The sequence below is a fragment of the Chiloscyllium punctatum genome, chromosome 15 (assembly GCF_047496795.1).
Source record: "Chiloscyllium punctatum isolate Juve2018m chromosome 15, sChiPun1.3, whole genome shotgun sequence".
NCBI classification, from domain to species: Eukaryota; Metazoa; Chordata; class Chondrichthyes; order Orectolobiformes; family Hemiscylliidae; genus Chiloscyllium; species Chiloscyllium punctatum.
In genome coordinates this window covers 93,664,114-93,686,183 of record NC_092753.1, presented here as the reverse complement: position 1 = coordinate 93,686,183, position 22,070 = coordinate 93,664,114, and the positions used below count along the sequence as shown (strand labels likewise).

The window sequence follows — 22,070 nt, the reverse complement described above, 5'->3', positions numbered from 1 at the left end:
CTTCTCCAGGGTAATTAAGGAGGGGCAATGGACACCAAACAGTGGCTTAGCTGGTGATGCCCAAATCCTTTGAAATAATAACAAAAAACTGTAACATCTTTCTCACTGTCAGCTTAGAACAAGGGAGATTGTTGTCATTGACCTGGTTACAATCACCAGATTGACAAGTCATCATCACATATCCTTGTGGAAGCTTGCTGTGCACAAAGTGGTTGACAAATTTTACACAGTACAGCAGTAACGACACATCAAAAGTACATAATTAGCTGAAGAACACTTTGGGACATTCCTGAAATTACGAACGGCCATATGTAAACTCAAGTTATTTCTCACTTGCTGAGATCAGCTAACTCGGCAGAGGTTGTTACACACTCTCACAGGACATTAATCTTACCAACTCATCCAATAGGACTCGAAGAGTGTGGTGCTGGAAAAGCACAGCAGGTCAGGCAGCATCCAAGGAGCAAGGGAATTGACATTTCAGGCATGAGGCCTTCATCAGGCTTGTGCCCGAAACTTTGATTCTCCTGCTCCTCGGATGCTGCCTGACTGGCTGTGCTTTTCCAGCACCACATGTTTTGACTCTGATCTCCAGCATCTACAGTCCTCACTTTCTCCCATCTAATGGGACTGACTGATACCTGTGCAACTGCAAGGACATGTATCCTCTCTGTTGTCAAAACTGCCTTCTTTACAGAATTAATTGAATGTCAGTAACATAGAATCTCATAGCACAGAATATACTTTAAAACTATTATGCCTGCAAATGTAAGTTCCTTGTGTCATATTACGCCACAATTTTGTGAGAACATTTTCCCATTTACGAAAGGTCCCATGTCCACATTTGAAATGGAAACTGCCTTTGGAAACTTGTACGTCTGTGACTCAGCCTCTCACCCTGTGGGAGGCATTGCTTCAAATTTGAGTGTCTCAATTCTTTCATCTTGATTGAAAAGAGAGTCCTAACTTCTAACCACCAATAGTTCAGAGATATCGAACAGCTTGGTGCTGGATAAAAGACTCAGCTGGTAATATGTTAACATCTGGATTTTCCTCAGCAAATCATCCATTTTATAAATTTTGTAAACTGTTATGAAGTATTTTTCATCTCTTCTGTTTGGTTTGATCTGATTTATTGTTGTCACATGTACCTAAGTACAGTGAAAAATTTTGTTTTGCATGCGGTACAGACAGATCATAACATACAAGGACTTACAGATCATAGGGTGTTTAGACAGAGCAAGGTATACAAGGATACAACTGCACAGCCAGTGCACAAAAGCAAGATCAACATTTGATTTGAAATTAGAGAAGTCCATTCACAAGTCTAATAACAGCAGAAAGAAGCTGTTCTTGAATGTATTGATACGTATGTAAGGGGCCCAGCCTTTTGCTGAGATTTCTCCTGGTCATTAATTCAGGGATGTTGACAAGGAAGGAATGGCAGTCTGTGTCCTAGCCAGGACAGTGTGTGACTTGGCAAGAAACACAAGGATACAAATGTCTTAGAAACATAGAAAATAATTGCAAGAGTAGGCCATGTGACCCTTCTGCCATTCGACATCATCATGGCTGATCACCCAACTCTGTACCCGCTTTCTCCCTGTACCCTTTCATCCCTTTGGCCCTGAGAACTATATCAAACTCCTTCTTGAAATCATTCTGAACCATTTTTTCATAAGAAGGAATTCCACAGTTTCACTACTCTCTGGGTGAAGAAATTTCTCCACACCTCAGTCCCAAATGGCCTCCCCTGTATTCTTAGATTGTGACGCCCAGTTTGTTGACTCCTAGTACTGTTCAGTATTGATGCTTGATATTCAGTTAATTTTCCAATGGTTTACTGACCTATAAAAAAATGTCTTTGAAAACTTCCAAGAAAACACAAGAAGATGAAGGAGAATGGTTTCAGGATGAGGGATTACAGTTGATTTTATTAATTTCTTAAACAGGAAAAGCTAAGAGGATATTTGATAGACTTTAAATAGAATAAGTAAAGAGAAATGGTTTCCTGTGGCAAGTGGAAGGTGTGATGGGCTGCCTTCTTCAATCAGCCAGTCCATGTCCTGTAGGTAGACCCACAATGCAGTTTAAGCCTATATTCGTTAGAGTTTAGAAGAATGAGAGGAGATCTAATTGAGGTCAATAAGATGCTAAAGGGTTTGAGAAAGTGGATGTTGAGAAGATGTTTCCTCGTGGGGCAATCAAGAATAGGCTGTTATAGTTTTAGGAGAAGGTGAGGGGCAGATTTAAAACAGAGATGAGGAGGAATTACTTCTCTCAAAGGGTCAGGAATCTATGGAATTCATTCCCCCAGAGTGTGGTGGATGTCTGGGCGATAAACAGAGATTTAGTTAATAATGGGTTGAAGATCAAGAAGAGTGGGCAGGAGAGTAGAATTGACTATGATTGTATTGAATGACGGAGCGGGCTTGAAGGGCTGAATGGCCTACTCCTGTTCCTAGTTCTTATATTCTTAGGCTGTTAGAGAGGGAGTTTGACCCAACAGGAGCCCAATAGTGAGAGAGGTTTGAAGAGTGTGCATTGACATCTCGCCCTGATGGTCTCCTGTGCTGTTCTGTGTAATCACCAGTGAAATGTCAGTAAACTGAAATACAAAGTGTTCCCTTCAATCTTTTGTAACTTGTGAAGTGTTGGGTGGGTAACAACAATAAATTATATTTGTATTGCCCTCTTTAAAGTAAAGCAATGTCCCAAGGTGCTCAACTGAACCTCATTAGGAGAAATGCAGCCTGATGACCAAAGCTTGGTCAAAGAGTTTGAAGGCATCTCTTAAAGGGAGAAAGTGAAGTAGCAATGTAGAGAGTGCAGAGAAGATATTCCAATCTCAGGGCCTACATAAGTGAAGGCACAGCCACCAATGGTGGGGCAATTAAAATATAACACCAGGGACAGAATTAGTGTATCTCAGAAGTTCTGCAGGATTGTTGGGCTGGAGGAGGTTGAGAAAGGAAAGGACATCAGTGAACCTCATGAATGATAGTTTTTTGATTGAGATTTTTTTAAAAATCGAGTAGAAATTTCACTTCCTGCCATAGCAGGATCAAGCCCATGTCCCCAGAATATTAACCTGTGCATCTGGTTACTAGTCTACTGACATTGCCAGTATGCCACCATCTTGACTGGGAGTCAGTGTAGGTCACTGTGGGGTATAGGACCTTCTGCAAGTTAAGACATAGGCAGCAGTGTTCTAAGTGATGTCAAGTTTATGGAGGGAGATTACCCAGAAATGTGATGGAATAATTGAGTTGACAAGTATTGAAAGGCATGAGTGTGGATGCTACAAGGTGAGAAAGTGGTGGTCTTATTAGCATCTTGAATCTGAGCTCTCAGAACCCAATATGACAACAAAGATTTTGCATAGACTGGTTCTTCAGACTATTGTGGGGTGGGAGGGAGTTGGCAGAGATAGGATAGTCACTAGCTTGGGAACATAGTTTGGAGTGAGGTCAACAAACACTGTCATGAGTAAAGGGGGACGACACAGACTGGTTCACAAGATAGCAGGAATGCTGAGAGGTTCAGCTGATGCTGAGCTTGGAAGAATAAATGTAACATTGAAAAGTTGAGGCAAAGGAAGGAGGGAGGGGAAAGAACATCTACTTGCAGAAAGGAGTTCCCTGATTCAACTGTCCTTACATGAACCCTTCATGTATTAGCTCCAAGGTGCCCCCATGTTTGAGATGATATGCCAGGACTGGCTGTGTTTTGCTGGGGAGACAATGCTAGAAGTGTGAAGCAAGAACTTTGAACAATTTTCAGCACATGGGTGGCAGTTGGTATATTAACTTTGAACTTCTATGTAGCTGAATCTTTCCAATCAACGGCAGGGGATAGATGCAAAGCTGACATAGCAGCAGTTCAGTGATGCGTAAGGCAGTTGACAGAAACCTTGCTTGCCAGAACCAACTCTTTCATAATCAACCCAAAGTCAAATGGCCCACAGAACGTGGGTGCACTGCATGTAATGTATGTTGCAGATTTCCAGTGCTACTCCTGTAGATTTTTGGCAAACATCTCTTGTACCTAAGAAAATTTTCCACAGCCGTAGGAATAAAACTGTGTACATGCAGCTTATATTGACAGCTGTAGTGAAATCTTAGCTTATTTGGCTAGGCAGCTAGTTTGAGGTGTTGAGTGATTCCAACAGTGTGAGGGCAACTCCCAACCCCCCACCACCTCCACCCCCCACCCTCCCCCCAATCAGCCTGATTGTCTTGTAACACTGTGGAGCTTTTAGTGTTAGTGACCCTTTAATTTGAATGGGGAAACCCTCTTGACTGTTGAGCCATCTTGAACCAAAAAGTTAGAGAGTAAAGGTTTTACAACGTAAGGACGTATTGATTGTATTAAAACATAAATTTAGATGCTTGACAAGATCAGGGAGGTGCCACGAGCATGATGTAAGTAAAATGAAGGGGGAAAATGAGAAAACAGAGAAGAAAAGCAGACGGAGTGGACAAATACAGGGCTCAGGAGCCCTACTAGGCCACCATCTTGGATGTCACCCACACGAGTGTTATATATAATGTAAGGAAGATTGAGTATCTGGGAATGAGTATTATATAGAGAGTAATAGTTACAAGGGAGTGAATCTTTAAGGAATAACGAGTACTTTGAAGTGATTATTACATAAACTGTAAGCGATAGTTGGCACTGAATGTATAGAGAATATTAGTCCCACAATGGAGTTTCTGTACCTTTGTTGTGGGTAAGTTACTTCAGAATAATGAGAAATTATTGCGATGCAACTCAGACTCTCAAAAAAAGTTCTAGTCAGTTCTGCTGCAAAACTAAACTACTACAGATTATTTTTTCTGAACTGTTGTGAGTTTTCTTTTGGGTTTTCTTGGTGTATATTTTGACACGCATCTACAAAGCCAGTAACCATGTAACCAACAACTGTAGAGTTCAACTTGAAGAAACGATGTAAATTGGCATATTCTCCTTTTGCATTTGGCAGAAAGAAAGGTGATCTGAATTTGTTGCATAAAATTCTTAGTGGGTTACACAACATGAGTGCTGAAAGATTATTCCTCCTGACTGGAGAGTCTAGCATGTCAGATCATAGTCTCAGAATAAAGATACACTGTTTAGGACTGGGCTGAAGAGAAACTACTGAGAGGATTGCAAATCTTTGAAATTCTCTACAACAGAGAAGCAAATTTTAGCAGGACTTACACACTTAATGGTAAGGCCCTGGGGAGTGTTGTTGAACAATGAGACCTTGGAGTGCAGATTCATAGCTCCTTGAAAGTGGAGTTGCAGGTAGATAGGATAGTGAAGAAGGTGTTTGGTATGCTTTCCTTTATTGTTCAGAGTATTGAGTACAGGTGTTGGGAGATCATGTTGCAGCTGTACAGGACATTGGTTCGGCCACTGTTGGAATATAGTGTGCAATTCTGGTCTCCTTCCTATTGGAAGGATATTGTGAAACTTGAAAGGGTTCAGAAAAGATTCATAAGGATGTTGCCAGGGTTGGAGGATTTGAGCTATAGGGAGCAGCTGAAAAGGCTGGGGCTGTTTTCCCTGGAGCATTGGAGGCTGAGAGGTGACTTACAGAGGTTTATGAAATCATGAGCATGGATAGGATAAATAGACAAAGTCTCTTCCCTGGGGTTGGGGAATCCAGAATTGAGGGCATAGGTTTATGGTGAGAGGGGAAAGATATGAAAGAGACCTGAGGGGCAATTGTTTCACACAGAAGGTGGTACGTGTATGGAATGAGCTGCCAGAGGAAGTGGTGGAGGCTAATATGATTGCGACATTTAAAAGGCATCCGGATGGGTGTATGAATAGGAAGGGTTTAGAGGGATATGGTCCGGATGCTGGCAAGTGGGACTAGATTTGCTTGGGATATCTGGTCAGCATGGACAAGATGGAGAGATGGGTCTGTTTCCATGCTGTACATCTCTATGACTCTATAACTGCAGATACTCAAAGCCAGAGGTAGTGGTGGAAGAGAGTGCAATTTTGTCATTTAAGGAACATTTAGACAAGTACATGGATGGGATGGGTGTGGAGGGAAACAGACTAAACGCATGGAAAAGGGACTCGTTTTAATTGTGGGCAGCATGAGCAAGTTGGGTTAAAGGGCCTGTTTCCATGCTGTGGACCTCTTTGACTGTATGAGTTGAGTATGATGTGGAGGTGCCGATGTTGGACTGGGGTGGACAGAGAGAGAAGTCACACGACACCAGGTTATAGTCCAACAGGGTTATTTGAAATCACAAGTTTTTGGAGTTCAGCCCCTCCCTCAGTTTCACCCTCTCACTTGACCCGACGAAGGGTCTGCGCTCCGAAAGCTTGAGATTTCGAATAAACCTGTTGGACCATAACCTGGTGTCGTGTGACATCTGACTGAGTTGCGTATGTTCAAGACTGAGACTGATCATCTTTTGAACATCCTGGGAATTAATGAATATGATGATTAGCTGGGAAAATGGAGTTGATCTAGAGGACTGGTCACTATCTCCTGAATTGTGGGATAGACTCAAGGGGCTGATATGCCAACTCCTACTCCAATTTCTTATGTATTATGCTCTGATCAGTCCAATCCTTAAGTGTTGTGTTCAAATCTGATCATCAGGAGATAAGGGAGACCTTGGATGTATTTAGGAACATAACTGAATCATAGACCAGATATTAATTTATAACTCTAATTTATGATGTTATTTATAATATAATTTATTACTTCGTATTAATTAAGTTACAGATTAATTCATAACAGAGAAACATATTTGCCTGAGAGAATTATGACAGTGTTGAGCTTGCTACAGCATGGAGTAGTTGAAGCAATTCGTGTTTAAGGGCGAGTTGAGGGAGAAAAGGATGGAAAGATATGCTGATAGATTAAAGGAATGAATTGTGGGAAAACTCATTTATGAAGCAAAAATACTGATACATTCTGTGTAGTATGAAGTCTATGCAACAATTGAATTCCAACAAGTAGGATCTTCCTGGATGGTTAGGTTAGAGTGTATCAAACATTTGTTACGTGCATCTATCTGTTGTGAATTATGTATGGGAATAAGAAGTAATCTGAAAATACTTAGTTAACTCTTGATGACCTAAAAGGGGAAATATTTCACTCTTGTGATTGATACACCAATTTAGTGATTGTAGACTTTGCAGATGAAATGTTAAAAGAAATCACTCTTTAGTCGAACCATTGACATCAGTGCTGAAATGCAACTACAATGGATGCTTATTAATTGCTTTGGACTGTGGGGAGTTGCTGGGTAAGAGTACTTAAGTATTCTGCTGGTGTTCAGTGTTGACCAAAAACAGAATCTACAAATGGTAACTGTTAGGCTTGTGTTCATCTCTCAAAACAGCAACGATAAAGGCACAGATACCTCTATGAACAGCTCAAAAAAACCAGGATCAGATGCATGGTCAGTGCTGAGCCAGTGAATTGTTACAACTACAAAGGGTTGAAGCATTGTAGTAGAGCTCAGTAGGCAAGGGAAAGCAACACAAGATCTAGTTCAGTGACAGTGTAGACCATTGAGCCCATCAGGTTCATGTCATCTCTTTGCTAGAGCACCTCAAAATAACCTCTACCCATTGCCCTGTATTTTTCTCAGTTTCAACTATCTATTCAATCTCCTTTTAAAACCTAAAAAGACCTCTGTCAAATCTATATCCTTTTGGCAAAACATTTTATTCTTCATTATTTCTTTGATTAAATGCATTACTCTGCCTGTGTTTCAAATAATTATCCTTAGCTACCATCTCTACTTAGACTATTTAATTTCAGTTCGTAACATTACCTGACTTGGAGTAGCAGCTTATCTGCTGATGAAACCCTCTTTATGCCTTTGTTACCTCTCGATTTAATTATTCCAATGCAGTCCTAACTTCTACATTCTTATCCTCTGTAAACTTGAATTCATCCAAACCTTTGTTGTCCGTGTCTTAAATCACACTGCCTTTGCTCCCCATAATCATCGTCTCGTTGACCTATGTAGTTTCTTGAACAAGCGTTCTTGACTTTAAAATGCTTGTGCTTCTTTACAAAGCCCTCCCTATCTCTGAAAGTTTTTCCAACCTCCTCAGTCCTCTGAGTTATCTGTATTCATCTCACTCTGGTCTCATGAACATCTGCAGTTTTAATTACACCACTGTTGGTGCTCATCCCTTCAGTTACCAAGGCTGGATCTCTGACCTCCCTATCCCTCCACCTCTCTCCTCATTTCCCTCTTTTGAGATACTTCATAAAACCCATCTCCTTGACCAAGCATCTGGTCATCTCTTCACAGAATCAAAGAATTATTACAGTGCAGAAGCAGCTGTTTGGATCTCTGCCCTAAGTCTCCAAAGGAGCATCTCATTTAGTGCCATTCTCGTGCCTTTTTCCCATAACCCCCTTCTTATGTGGTTCAGTGTCATTGTTTGTTTACATTCGACCCTGTGAAGGACCTTGAGACATTTTGTTACATTAAAGGGAGGTGGTGGTGGACTAGTAATGTCACTGGATGAGCAATCCGGTAAACCCAGGTGAATTATTTCAAAATAAACTTTATTCATCAAAACATCTTTATGTACATACATGTACATGATATATGGTCACTACAGCAGTTCAAATCTGCACATCTTTGCATGTGGAGGACAAACAAACATTGTAGTTTAACTTTCCTGACAGTTCCAATTCACAAATGCAAGGCATTTCTTACTTTTGCAAGATAATATTTACATAAAGTTTAAGCATCAGGAATAGGGCCCTGTTGTACTTTGGTAGAAAGACCTCAGAGGGTGGTCTTTCCCCACTGCGCCTTGGCATCAGCTGCCCCAAGCTTTCATGTGTTCCTCAGCACGTCGTGCTGAACCATGGAATGTGCTAGTCTTCAACACTCAGTCAAGGTCAATTCCTTGTTCTGGAAGACCAGAAAGTTTCAGGCAGACCAAAGAGTGTCTTTCACTGAGTTGATGGTACTCCAGGCACAGTCGATGTTTGTCTTGGGCCCAGGTGAATGCTTTAGTGACGTGAGTTCAAATCCCAGCCCGGCAGCAGGTTGGTTTTGAATTTTGTGAATATAACAGGAACATAAAGCTGGTCTGCATGATGGTGGCCAACATTCTGCCTAATCTGCACAGAGGGTCTGCTCATGGCGATTTGTGTGCACATACCATTTGCATCGACCTCTGATTCCAGAGGTTGCCGCTGAGCGTGGACTTCAGATGCCCACTCAGATACATTCAAGATCAACGAGAAAGCCGATGATCACCAATCAACAATCATCGATTGTTGTAAAAACCCATCTGATCCACTAATGCCCTTTAAGGAAGGAAATCTGCCATCTTACCTGGTCTGGCCTACATGTGACTCCAGACCCACTGTCCTGTGAAATGGCTGAGCAAACTCACTTACAGATGGAGAACACAGCAAAGGGCCACCCCATGGGAAAAATAAAACAGAAACTGATGTGTAAGTGCTGCTGATCTCTCCTCAGGCAGAGGCAATTGTAGATTAAACAGTTCTCTCGCTTTTTCTACTGAAAAGTGCAGTTGTTTAAAAGAAATTTGAGGAAGATGCTGAAGTGTGGTGAGGTGGATGGGAAGAAGTTTACCAACGAGAGGTAATTCCATCAGCAAGGGGGGGGGGGCGGGGGTGGGGGGTGGGGGGTGGTGAACAAGTGAGAATATAATGTCTTCTTTTTACGAACAAGAGAAGGGAAAATTGAATTGTGAAAACGAATGGAGCAACCTGCCCAGGTCCTGGTTGTATTGGTCTGGTGAGGAGGCAATGGGCAGAAGGGACTTTTTTTCTTTGTGCTGTTGATCTCTATGACTCTGTTTTAGGGAGAAAACTAATCACATTTTCATGCATACTAGCTTACCCTGTGAAGCACAGTGTGAAGAGATGTCTTTGGTTAATTACGACTGTAATGTAAAGGAAAGTTTAACTTTACCAATGATTTCTGATTTGTGTGCATACACCATTTGCATCGACCTCCAATTTCAGAGGTTGCTGCTGTGCGTGGACTACAGGTGCCAACTCACATGCATTCAAGATCAGCGAGAATGTCTATCAGTTCAAGATTAGGACTGAAAAAATCAAGCTCAGCTTGAGTTCGGATTTATATCAATTTAAGTGCCTTACCTTCAGAAGAACAGTTTTATGAATAATCACCTACCTCCCCCCACCTTATTCTCCCAGCCATTTATTTGCATGTTGTATAAAAAGATATTAATGGCATGTAAATGAAACAGTAATAGATTGATTTCAAGAACTGGGATTAAATTATGGAAAATAATTTCTGTCCCTTTTGTTAAATATGATCGAATGATGCAAATAAAATGAAGTTTGGGAGTTGAGGGGTGTCAATATGAAGTGATCGGATGGGAGTAAAGGTTGAGGCTTTTGATTTTAATTACCAGAACACTGGGTCAAGTCATTCAGACTGGAAGCCGTTTTAAAATTATTTTGGAAAGCTTATCAACTCTTTTGTACGGAGAAGCAGGTTCCCAGCTGGCAGCTGCTCCAAAACTGTCTGCTCAGGTCGTCCTGTCTTGCTGAAACACCACTACCCTCCGTGTCATTTAACCGAATGCTGCAAAGCAAAAATGCACAATCAGAGGGATTTCTTTTCCACTCAGAATTTCCAATGTCTCTCTCTCCCTCTCCGCCCCCCCCCCCCAACATCTCTCAAACACGCACAACGCATACGTAACCCCTCCTCTCTCTGTGTCTGTCTCTTCCCTGTCACCCACCTCCCTCCCCCACTTCGCCTGGTCTGCATTCACTACCACAGACACACACACACACACACACACACACACAGTGCAAGCAGCTGTAGCTCGTCTAACCTGGGAATTTGCAGAAAAGCGAGGATGGAAGAGAGAGAGAGAGAGAAGGGAAGTTCTAGCCTGATGGAGAAGGCAGACCCTCCCAGCATCCATCTCTTCATGCCAGCAACATTAAAAGTCTATTGCTGCCAGAGGTTGGAGGGTGAAGATTCTTTGGTTACAAGGCAAGAGGATCAGGGGCCCACCCTAGCCCTCTGTATGCCAACTGTGGCTTTCTGGCCTGGCACTAACCCAGAGTGTTCAGGTCCCACTCCAAGATCGAGCACAGAAAGCCTAGGTTCCAGGAGTGAAGGAGTGCTGCGCTGTCAAAGGCACCATTTGTCATACACCGAGGACTTGAGTGGGTGGATGTGAAAGATCCCACGGCCACTAGTCCACAATGCAAAAAGATCCAAGCATTACTACATTGCTGCATGTGGGAGCTTGCATTGTGAAAATTGCCTGCCGGATTTCCTGGATCACAACAGCGAGTGCACATCATTATCGCTCATTCAGATGTCTAGTCCTTGTGGAAGGCGTTATGGAAATGAAAGTTTTTGTTCCAGGACGGTCTGTTCCCATGTAGCAGTGCTGTACATGACGAGCTGAGAAGTCCCTGTGGTTAGTCAAGAATACAATGAAACATGAGCACGTGGCTAATGGGGGAAAAAGAAATGGAACAAAGTCACATGGCTGCTAAGCAGACGTGAGTTTTTTCTCAGACCGAGGAGATTTGTAAGGAAGAATTCATTTTTTGAGAGAGAGGGAGGCTGCGCACTTAGTCAACAAGACCGTTCAAAAGACAGATCAGACTTTTCCCAGTGTTGAACCTTTTGACTACAGGAAGGTCAAGGTTCAAGGGTCAAGGTTTATGTGGTAGCAGCACAGACCCCCTTTTGTGAAAAGTTGTTTCCATGTGAACGGCTAGACAAAACAAGAAATAAAAGAAGGGGTTTCTCATCCGGAATGCTCCTGCTTTCATTTTAAATGCGATGGGATTTGTAACTAATGAGTCTTCAGTCAGGCGACTTCTCTGGTTTTAATCGTCTCTCCTTTCTGACATCTCCCTCATCCCCCAACCCCCACCCCTGCTACCCCTGCAACGCCCTCCCTTCCCGCCCTCCGATCCATGCTTCCATTTCACTGCCCTGGATGGAGCGGTCACAGATACAATGTCCGCGTCTGGATTGTTGCAGAATGAGCCGCGCTCTGTCAGCTTGTCAGGCAGGCAGGTGGTGTTGCTAGTGCCGCCGAAAACCCGTTCTGTTTATTTTGGGGTGGGGTGGGGGGATGGGGAGAAAGATTAAGACAGCCTTGATGCTTCTGCCCTGTTACTTCGGGACTGCAATCTTTGTTTGGAATCTGACGCCCTTCTTTCTCTCGCGACCCAGTCTTGCAGCTTTGTTGAACGCTGTTTGCAAGTTTGGCAGTGAGATTGTAGAGGAAGACCGGGATTGAGGCTATTCTGATGATTTTGGAGAGTGAGTATGTGACGGCATTTGAATCTCTTGCCTCCCGATTCTAGTTTGGTGGAGATGAATATTGAGGGCAGTGCAATGCTGTGCGTTCAAGTCGGGTAGCAGATTGCAACAGAGAATCCATGCCTGCAAAACTCCAAATCCTGTTCTCAATGTTAGTCAGGCCGAGTGGATTTCTTTGCAATGGCACAGGGAGAACAGAAAATGGTCTTTCTGCCCCAAGCACCTTTTCAAATTCCATCACTTCCCCATAGGCCAGAAAATAACTTGCAACCAGCAGGAACTAGAGGTGGGCTGGGGGCATTTGGTGATGAGGGGAATCAGAAGACAAGATTTGGAGTTCGCTAATACCTCAAGGAGTTTATCAGATTTTAAGAAAGCCGGGGTATTATGTTAAACCATTGTAAGTCGGTGTCTAAGCCTCGGTGTCTGCAATTTGTCCAGCTCTAGGCACCACACTTCAGGCAAGATATGAAGATCTTGGAGATATGCAGTTGAGATTTACTAGAGTGGTGCCAGAGATGAGGGAATTCAGTTTTGTGGAGAAATTAGGATTGTTTTCCTTGGAACAATGAAGATCAAGAGGATATTTTATAGAGGTTTTCTAAATCATAATGTAGTTTGACAGAGTGTGTAATAAGAGAGTGTGTGCAGTGGCAGGAACGTTATTAACCAAGGGACACAGGTGGAAGATAGTTGGCAAAGGGACCAGAGGGAGAGATGAAGTGATTTGTAAAAAAAATGTGATTTTCTAAAGATCTGGATTGCACTGCCTGAAAGTGTAGGTGGAAGCATGACTTTTATAATAACTTTCCAATGAAGATGGCAGAGCAGACTCAATGGGCTGAATGGCCTTATTCTGTTTTTAGTGTGGAAATGGAGAAAATCAGGGCCCAGTGGAACTCTCTTAAAGAGAGAGCACAGACACAGTGGACCAAATGGCTGCCTTCTATGCTCAATGGTTCCATAATTCTGAGTAATGTATAGATCAGAGAGATTCCATGGTTGATTAACGAAATTTGTTGAACTGGCTAATTTCCATTGTCAGAGATGAGAGAAGGAGCATGCTGGGAAAGTGGGGTGAACATTTAACCAGGAATCAAGCTCTGACCACCAGCTGGTATCGGCTGTTGGTCATCTTTGTGAGATATCAAGTGAGGATGTTGCTTTGGGGCCAATGGCTGGTTTACCTGTCATGCCTTCCACAGGGGAAGAGCTCACAGACATTTCTTTGCTCGTGAAGAATAGATACTTGGTGTCGAGCAGCTGATGAACCATGTTCACAGAAGAGAGGAGAGGGCTGGGCTGGAAGAAAACTGACAGAGAAAGAGAGGGAAGGGAGAATATTCTTTGAAATGACATTGGAAAGTAAGTCCCAGTATCAGATATTCAGGGGATAATGCCCCTCCTAAAGTCCAAGTGAATGATAGTATGTTTCACCAAGGTCTAATAGCCCAAATTCTGCAAGAAGGGGAGAAATATACAGCACAGAAACAGGCCATTTGGCCCATTGTGTCTGTGGCAGCTCTTTGAAAGAATCCAATTAGTTCCACTTCATGCCTTAACCTCACAAATTTCCCCTTTTCAAGTAGATGTCCAGTTACCTTTAGAAAGTTACTGATCTTCATGGTCTTATTGTGAAATTAGAATTGATTGGAATTAGAGATAGTTGTATTAAAAGGAGAGCAATTGGATCCTGAAAAAAATATTCTTCACTCATCAATGCCAATGTCAAATGCAGGTCAGAGAGTACGTCTTGGAAATTCTTTAACCGTGTCATTGACATTGATTGTCATAAGCAAAGACTGCCTGCATGAGTTGTATTGGGAAAAATTGGCATTGATGACATCGTGTTCAATTCCATTCACCTTGTGGAATTGCAAAAATAGTCAGTACCTGTACCCAGGAGTTCAGATTAAAACAGGGAGAAAGTGAGAACTGTAGATGCTGGAGATCAGAGTCGAGAGTGTGGTGCTGGAAAAGCACAGCCAGTCAGGCAGTGTCCGAGGAGCAGGAGAGTTGATGTTTCGAGCATAAGCCCTTCATCAGGAATGTGGCTGAGTCCTGACGAAGAGCTTATGTTCGAAACGTCAATTCTCCTGATTCTCGGATTCTGCCTGACCTGCTGTGCTTTTCCAGCACCATACCCTGATTAACATAGTCTGTTTTTCCTCATAGTCATGGAATTACAAGTCTTTCAAAATATATTTGCCCTCAAGGAATGCAGCACATCATGTAACAAGGACTTCTTCTTTGTTCATCTGTAGGATGTGAGTGCCACTGACTGAGCGACTGGTTATTAAATATCATTCAAGAGCATGTTCAGGCCGTTTCAGAAGGCAGGTAAGAGTCTACCACATTATTCTGTGATCTGGAGTCCCATGTAGACCTGATCAGGTAAGCAAGACATATTTCCTTCCTTGAAGGACAATAGGGAATCATATGGGTCTTTACAACAATCACTTTGGTTGATATTAGGCTAGCTTTGTTAATCCTAGATTTTTGCTTTCAAATTCAGATTCCATTATCTGCCATTGTGAGATTTGAATCCATCTTCCCAGAACATCACCCCAGGGCTGAGGATTACTAGTTCAGTGACACTGCCATTGCATCAACAGATTAAACATTAGCCTCTTAACTTTGGGAGTTGGGTTCAGTTCTATCCCAGATTGTTGTGATGAAGGAGTATTTTGCCTTCTGACCCATAAAAGTTATATCAAATTGTTACTGGATGTGCAGCAATCCAGTTTTAAATGGCACAGGTCTCGGCTGTAATATGGCCATGTTAAGGTAAAGACGTCATATAGTCTTGCCAGATCATTGGGCCACACTTTCATTGGAGAGAGACGATTGCTGGTGGTTTATCCTGAGAGTCTCCATACCTCAGACGAGGGAAAGGTTGAGAAGGAGAATCCTTCAAGGTAACATCAGGCAGTGCTGGAATTGAAGCAAAGTTGTTGCTGTTACTCTGCATCATCAACTAGCCATCCAAACTAAACGGACCCCTACTACACTGTATCATGGACTGGTTGGGATGCAATATTTAATCTCAGTCAGACATATAATAAGTTGGGAACATTTTATCCAACGGGGAATACAACCTTTCTTAGGAGGTGCTCTGTAGCTGGCATTTGGAGCATGGTGATTTTAACATTTATTTGGTAACTTAGTTGATTAACACTGACCATAGGTTTCTCCAGTGGAAAATTTCTGTGTAGTAATCTAAAAGCCCAGGATTCTGGAAACACAGGTTCAAATCCCACTATGGTATGTGATGGAGTTTAAAATTTATTCATTAAATCTGGAATTGAAAGCTGGTGGATGACCATGAGAATTATCATCGATTGTTGTAAAAATCCACTGGTTTACTTATGTCCTTTTAAAGAAGGCACCACTGTTGTCCTCACCGAGTCTGGCCTACATCTGACTCCAGACCCACAGCAATGTGGCTGCCTCTTAACAGCCCTCTGAAGTGGCCTAGCAAGCATCTCAGTTGTACCAAACAGACACGATATAGACTGCAGCACTTCAGGAAGGTGGCTCACCTCCAAAGGGGCAATTAGGGACGTGCAACAGATGTTGGACCTGCCAGTAACACTCACATCCAGTGAAAGATTATTAAAAATAGTCAATATTCAAAGAGCTGAAAATAAATGGAGTTCAAGCTTCAGATGGTGTGTGATGAATTGGAATTCAGTATTTCAGAGCTGCGCTGGGAATCAGAATCAGAAAATCTGATTTGCAGTTGAAAGTTTCCGTGTTTTTATTAGTCTTTAAACTTTTCAAAGATCATTAGATTTGGTGCTGAGTATCTTCATTTTATTTGTGATGCTTACACCTCTTGATTTTTCAAACTGGAATGATTTGTTATTGTTTCCTGATTGAATTTGTTTAGGATCGTAGAGGGTGGTGGAGTTCTGGAGTGCATTACCTAGGAGGGTTGTTAAAGCAGGGAACCAATCAAGCAGGTAACAACCTTTGAAAAGGTACTTAGATAAACACTTGAAGTGTCTTAACATTCAAAGGCTGTGGACCTAATGTGGGAAAGTGGACTTGTGCAGGCACCAGTAGTGGTGGAAATTCAATGGGCCAAAGGGCCACTTTTGTACTGTTTGTTTTTATGGTGTGAGTTATTCTCAATGTCGAGATGGCCTTGCCACACTTGTTGCTGATTCTTCCATTGATCTCACTATCCCTCACATGGCTCAGACCCCTTTAAGATTCTGCCCATCAAGTCCAAAAGACAACTGTTGTCCACCTTGATTACATTCAATCATTGAACATGTAACATCATCTGAGGTAGAGAATTCCCAAGGTCCACAATCCTTCTCCTCACCTCAGTCCTGAATGGTCATTCCTTTGTGGCGAGACAGGAACACCTGCTTCTGGAATCTCTAGCCTTTCAGGGAAACACTCTCTGAGCTTCAGCCTTCCCAAGCCCTGTGAGGATTCCAAATATTTCACTGACACCACCTCTCACTCTTCTAAAGTTCCAGAGCAAGCTCCATTCTACTCACCCCTCTTGTCAAAGTGCAGCCCTCAGGAAACCAACACGTGAGCCTTTATTGTATGTCCCCGCCTGCTCAAGTCAAGCTTATCCTTCTATAGGTATTCAGATCAAAATGGTACACAGGTAGCATATGAAGTTTCAGAATGATTAATTGTTCAGAATATGGAATCCCAGTGGTGGGTTATTTCATGGATTACTTGAGTTATTACTAATGATACAGAAATGCCAGGTTTGGTTATTATTTAGAGCATATAGTGCTGTATCATTTGGAATATGAAGGATGGATTGTTTATGGATAATCGGAAGTATGAAGAGTAGTGTAATATTTATATTAGGAAATGCAAGGATGCGATTGTCATACCAGACTAGCTAGTTTATTAGTTACAATAAGGAAAACAGGAGTTATTATACAATAATAGGGAACATCGAAGGCAAGGTATTACACATAATATATTTGTGCATTGCGAGTATTCTTTATTCCACACATAACCTTCTATATCTATATTGGTCATTCCTTTATTGGAAGACAGTGATGCCTACTTCTAGATTCTCTGGCCTTTAGAGGAAACACCCTCTTAACTTCTACCCTCCCAAACCTGTGAGGATTTCAAATATTTTACTGACACCACCTCTCACATAGGATCTAGTTTGTAGCTCATGCTCAATGTCATTCCAATGGAAAGAAAAACTTCATAAATCGACTGTGCTGTTCCGTACAGCAACATGTCCTAAGTAGTCAGATACTGAGAGAGGCAACTTGCATTTGTCTAGAACTTTGCATGATCACTGGGTGTGCTTTAATTTTCAGATTTAATCTTAATTATTTTTCATTTTAAATGCATATGGGGTATTGAAGTAAAGTGGGAATATGACGTTAAGGTAGATGATCAGCCATGATCATATTGAATGGAAGAGCAGGCTCGAAGGGCTGAATGGCCTCCTCCTGCTCCTAGTTTTGAAATTTCTACAATTTTTGCAGCCTGTGCAATATTTGTTTTGAGAGTGCTCTGTTGTAATGTAGGAAGTGCAACAGACAGTATGTGCTCAGCAAACACTTACAATCACAATTGTGATAATGACTAGATTTTTGTGATGTTGATTGAAGGAAAAATAGAGTCTAAAAAATGGTAAAATGGAACCTTTTGCATCCAACTGAACTGGCAGGAGAGACTTCAGTTTAATTCCTCATCGAGAAGATGGTACCTCTGACAATGCTGTGCTTCCTCGGTACTGCATTGTTGTGTTAGCCATAATTTCTGTGGTCAACAGTGCCAAAACTCAACACACTGTATTATCTAACCCTAAAGATCTAACAGCGAATTGGTTATTGTCCATGAACAGAAAGCATTAGCTATAGGATACTTGATGTAAACGGAGGTGGAGTGTCAGATTGAATCAAGAGGAGATTATTACATAGGATTACCGTTGCATGGTGGAGGATCTACTAAAAATCCAAGGATATCAGCTGTGAGGCCATTCTATAAAGTTGGTGACTTTTAGAGAGAATAATTCAGGAAGTGGGTTGTAGATTAACAATATCAGGCATAGAGCTCTGATATGGATTATGGAACAATTGGGGAAGAGCAATTGCATGGAATCATGGACGCTTACTAAGTACCCCAAATCCAGCAGTTCAGAAACTAAAGTAATCAGAATCTGCTGGGGTCGCTTTCTGTATTGATTTTACTTTTTTATTTCGCTCATGGGTTGTGCCAGCATTTATTGCATGTCCCTCGTTGCTCATGAGAAGGTGGTGGTAAACTGCCTTCTTCAGCTGCTGCTGGTCTGCTGCTGTCAGTACACCCATAATGTCATTAATAAGGGAGTTTGACTCAGCGACACTGAAGAAAACAAATATCAACAGTCCCGGCAGATTCCAATTCGTGTCTGTCTGGGTCAGTTACTGTATTGGTTAGGGTGAGTTTTCTGAGTTAGTTTATTGATTAGGGTCTGATCTGCTTAGTAACAATATTTGTTATTTAACAAATCAATAACTATATATTGATTAGGGTCTGTCTGTGGTCACTTACTGTATTGATTAGGTTTTGTCTGATGTAATTTATTTATTGTTTTTGGTCTGTCTGGGTTGGGTTACTTTATTGTCTAGGGTCTCTCTGGTGTCAGTTACCATCTTGATTAGTGTCTGTCTGGGCTCTGTTACTACATATTAATTGTCTAGCGTCTGTTATATTTATTGATTAAGGTATGTCTCGCTCAGTTATTATATTGATTCGGGCGTGTCTGGGGGTCAGTCACTGTCTACATTAGTATTTGGTGGTCAGTTATTATACTGATTAGTGTCATGTAGGGTCAGTTTTCTTTCGATGGGATGTGGTCTTTACTGGTTAGGCCAGAAGTTATTACTCACCCTTAATTGTCCTGCAGGAAGTGGTGAGGAGCTGTTTTGTTGAACTGCTAATGGGGGTGTAGGTTCACCCACAATGCTGATTGGGAGGGAGTTCCAGGAATTTGACCTAGCAACAGTGAAAGAGAGGTGACTTAGTTCCAAGTCATTGTAGTGAGTGACTTGGAGGAGAACTTGGTGGTGATGTTCCTATGCATGGGATTCTTTTTCTTGATTCGTTTGGAAGATACTGCTGAAGGATCCTTGTTGAGTTGCTGTAGATTGTACTCAATGCTGCCACTGTGAAGGTGGTAAATGGTTTGCAATCTGGCAAACTGTTTTGTTCAGGATTGTGATGAACCTCTTCAGCATTGTGGAGCTGCATCTATCAAAGCAAGTGGAAATGTTTAATCAGACTCCTGACTCTGGCCTTTTAGATTGTGGGCAGCATTGGGAAGGCTGGAGGTCAGTTACTAGTTTTAGAATTCCTAGTTTTTGGCCTATTCTTGAAGCCACACTATTTCTGTGGGTGATCCAGTTCAGTTTGAGATCAGCAGTAATTCCCAGATTCATGATGAAGGTGGCTTTATTATTGGTGATCATCACTTCTGACCTTTTTTGGAGGGAAGGTCTTTGTTGAAGTAGTTGGAGATGGTTGAGTCAAAGACAATACCCTGAGCAACTCTGACAGTGGTGCTGCTGGAGATGATTTACCTTGAATGGCCATAACCATTTTTTTTTCTCACTGTGACTCTAACTAGTAGCACACTTTCCTTCTGACTTAACTCCAGTTTTGCATGACATCCATGATATGTGGTATTGCATTTTACTATGTAAGTTACTGCATTGATTGTCGAGAGTCGACGAGTCATACTACACCGAAACAGACCCTCGGTCCAATTGTATGTGCCAACCAGACAACCCAAACTGATCTAGTCCCACTTGCCAGCTTATGGCTCATATTCGTCGAAATCCTTTCTATTCAAATGCCCATCCAGATGCCTTTTTAATGTTGTAATTGTACCAGCCTCCACCACTCCCTCTGGCAGTTCATTCCATACACACACCACTCTCTGCATGAAGAAGTTACTCTTTAGGTCCCTTTTATATCTTTACCTTGTCACCTTTAAACCAGTGCCCTCTAGGTTTGGACTACCCCACCCCCAACACACGCACCTTATCCATGTTCCTCATGATTTTAAAAACCTCTTATAAGGTTACCCCTCAGCCTCTGAAGCTCCAAGGAAAAAAAGCCCCAGCCAATTCAGCCTCTCTCTATAACTCAAACCCTTTAGTCCCAGCAACATCCTTGTCAATCTTTTCTGCACCCTCTAGGTTAGCTTTATATATCGGTTAGTGACAGTCTCAGTTGGTTATTTTACCATGTATGGCCTAAGTTCTCTCTTCTATAAGTTACTACATTGATTAGTTTCTATCTGCGGTTAGTTATTGTATTGATTAGGGTGTGTCAAGGTCAGTTACTGCATTAATTAGGGTTTCTCTGAGGTTAGTCATTATTTTGTTTAGTGACTGTCTGAGCTCAGTAACTACTATTGATTAAGAAATGTCTGGTATCAGGTCCTATATTGATTAAGGTTTGTCTGGTGTCATTGATGATATTGATTAGAGCCAATTACTGTATTGATTTAAGTCTATATGGTATCCCTTGCTGAATTGATTCTCGGCTGTCTGGCATTAGTTTTTAGTGTCTTCTTGGGTTCAGTTACTATATGGATTGAAATCTAAGGTCAGCCACGACAGTGTGGGGACTCTGTGATGTCAGTTACTATATTTGTTGTCTGTATTATCAGTTTATCTGTGGTCATTTATAATATTGATGTGTGACTGTCTGGGGTTAGTTATAATATTGTTTAACCTCTCCCATAACTACCCTTATGTAAGATCAAAAAGCAGGGGATAGAGAATATTTAAATATTTTTAAGGCAGAGGTAGATAGATTCTTGATTGCCAAAGGGGGTGAAAGATTATCAGCGATTATGCAGGAATGTAGAGTTGAGGTTAAAACAGACTTAAAGGGTCAAGTGACCCATTCTTGCTCCTTGTTTGCAAACTTGTATATGGTTAGGGTCTGTTACTGCATTGCTTCATGGTTTTCTGAAGTTAGTTATTATTGTTGTGATCCCAGCTGATAATAATACTGGACAAGTCCGATTCCGGAATATTACCTGTCTTGATAAATCGTAAGTTTTGTTTGGCTTTTTGTTTATTGTGGAGGTCAAACACTGAACATATTCACAAGAGGCTGCCAGTGCATTCTTATTACAAAATGATTTAAAAACTTGCTATACAAAAAAAAACACAAGGATCTTGAACAGCTGGGAAATCTTGAATAGATTTCTGCATTCATTTAATGTTGTTTTCTTTAGCTAATATGTTGCCCTGAGACCCTTAAGCTGCTAACTCAGGTCTTATTTTTTAACATGGTTTTGTCAACTTCATGTCTTTGACAGCCTTTTGGTTCTGAATTTTCTTCAGGAATTTTTTTTCCTTACCCTGACTACTTTGGAGACTGCTATTGATAGAACTTCTGCTGTTAAGGACTTCTTCTCTGACCGAAAATAACACCGTGCTAACCTTCTTCTGGACTGTGCTGACTTTGTGCTGCTGGACCCCTGCCATATGGAAACAGAAGTTTTCTTTCTCTCTCACCCTTTTTTTTTTGCTATTTTCTTCCTTTTATTCACTAATGGTATGTGGGCATTGCCAGCTGGGCCATTAATTGCCTGTCCCTAATTGCTCTTGGGAAGGTGGTGGTGAGCTACCCTCTTGAACTGCTGAAGTCCATTCATGGTAGACCCACAATGTTGTTAGGGAGAGAGTTCTATGATTCTAACCCAGTGACAGCGAAGCAATGGTGAAATATTTCCAACTGAGGAAGTTGAGTGGCTTAGAGGGGAGTCTGCAG

At 41.8% G+C, this 22,070-nt stretch overlaps 1 long non-coding RNA gene across 25 annotated transcripts in view; it reads left to right on the top strand.

Annotated features, from left to right (window-relative positions):
- The window catches only part of LOC140486508 (uncharacterized), a 327,762-nt gene that overhangs the window by 112,714 nt on the left and 192,978 nt on the right, over positions 1 to 22,070 (top strand). For 9 of the 25 annotated variants that reach the window (XR_011962617.1, XR_011962613.1, XR_011962600.1 and 6 more), the window contains 2 exons: positions 14,558 to 14,633; positions 16,186 to 16,258. The exons of 10 other annotated variants lie outside the window; for them this stretch is intronic. This is a non-coding gene — a long non-coding RNA (uncharacterized lncRNA). The remainder of the gene's footprint in view (positions 1 to 14,557; positions 14,634 to 16,185; positions 16,259 to 22,070) is intronic. 6 more of the 25 variants (XR_011962614.1, XR_011962605.1, XR_011962599.1 and 3 more) reach the window with 2 other exon arrangements.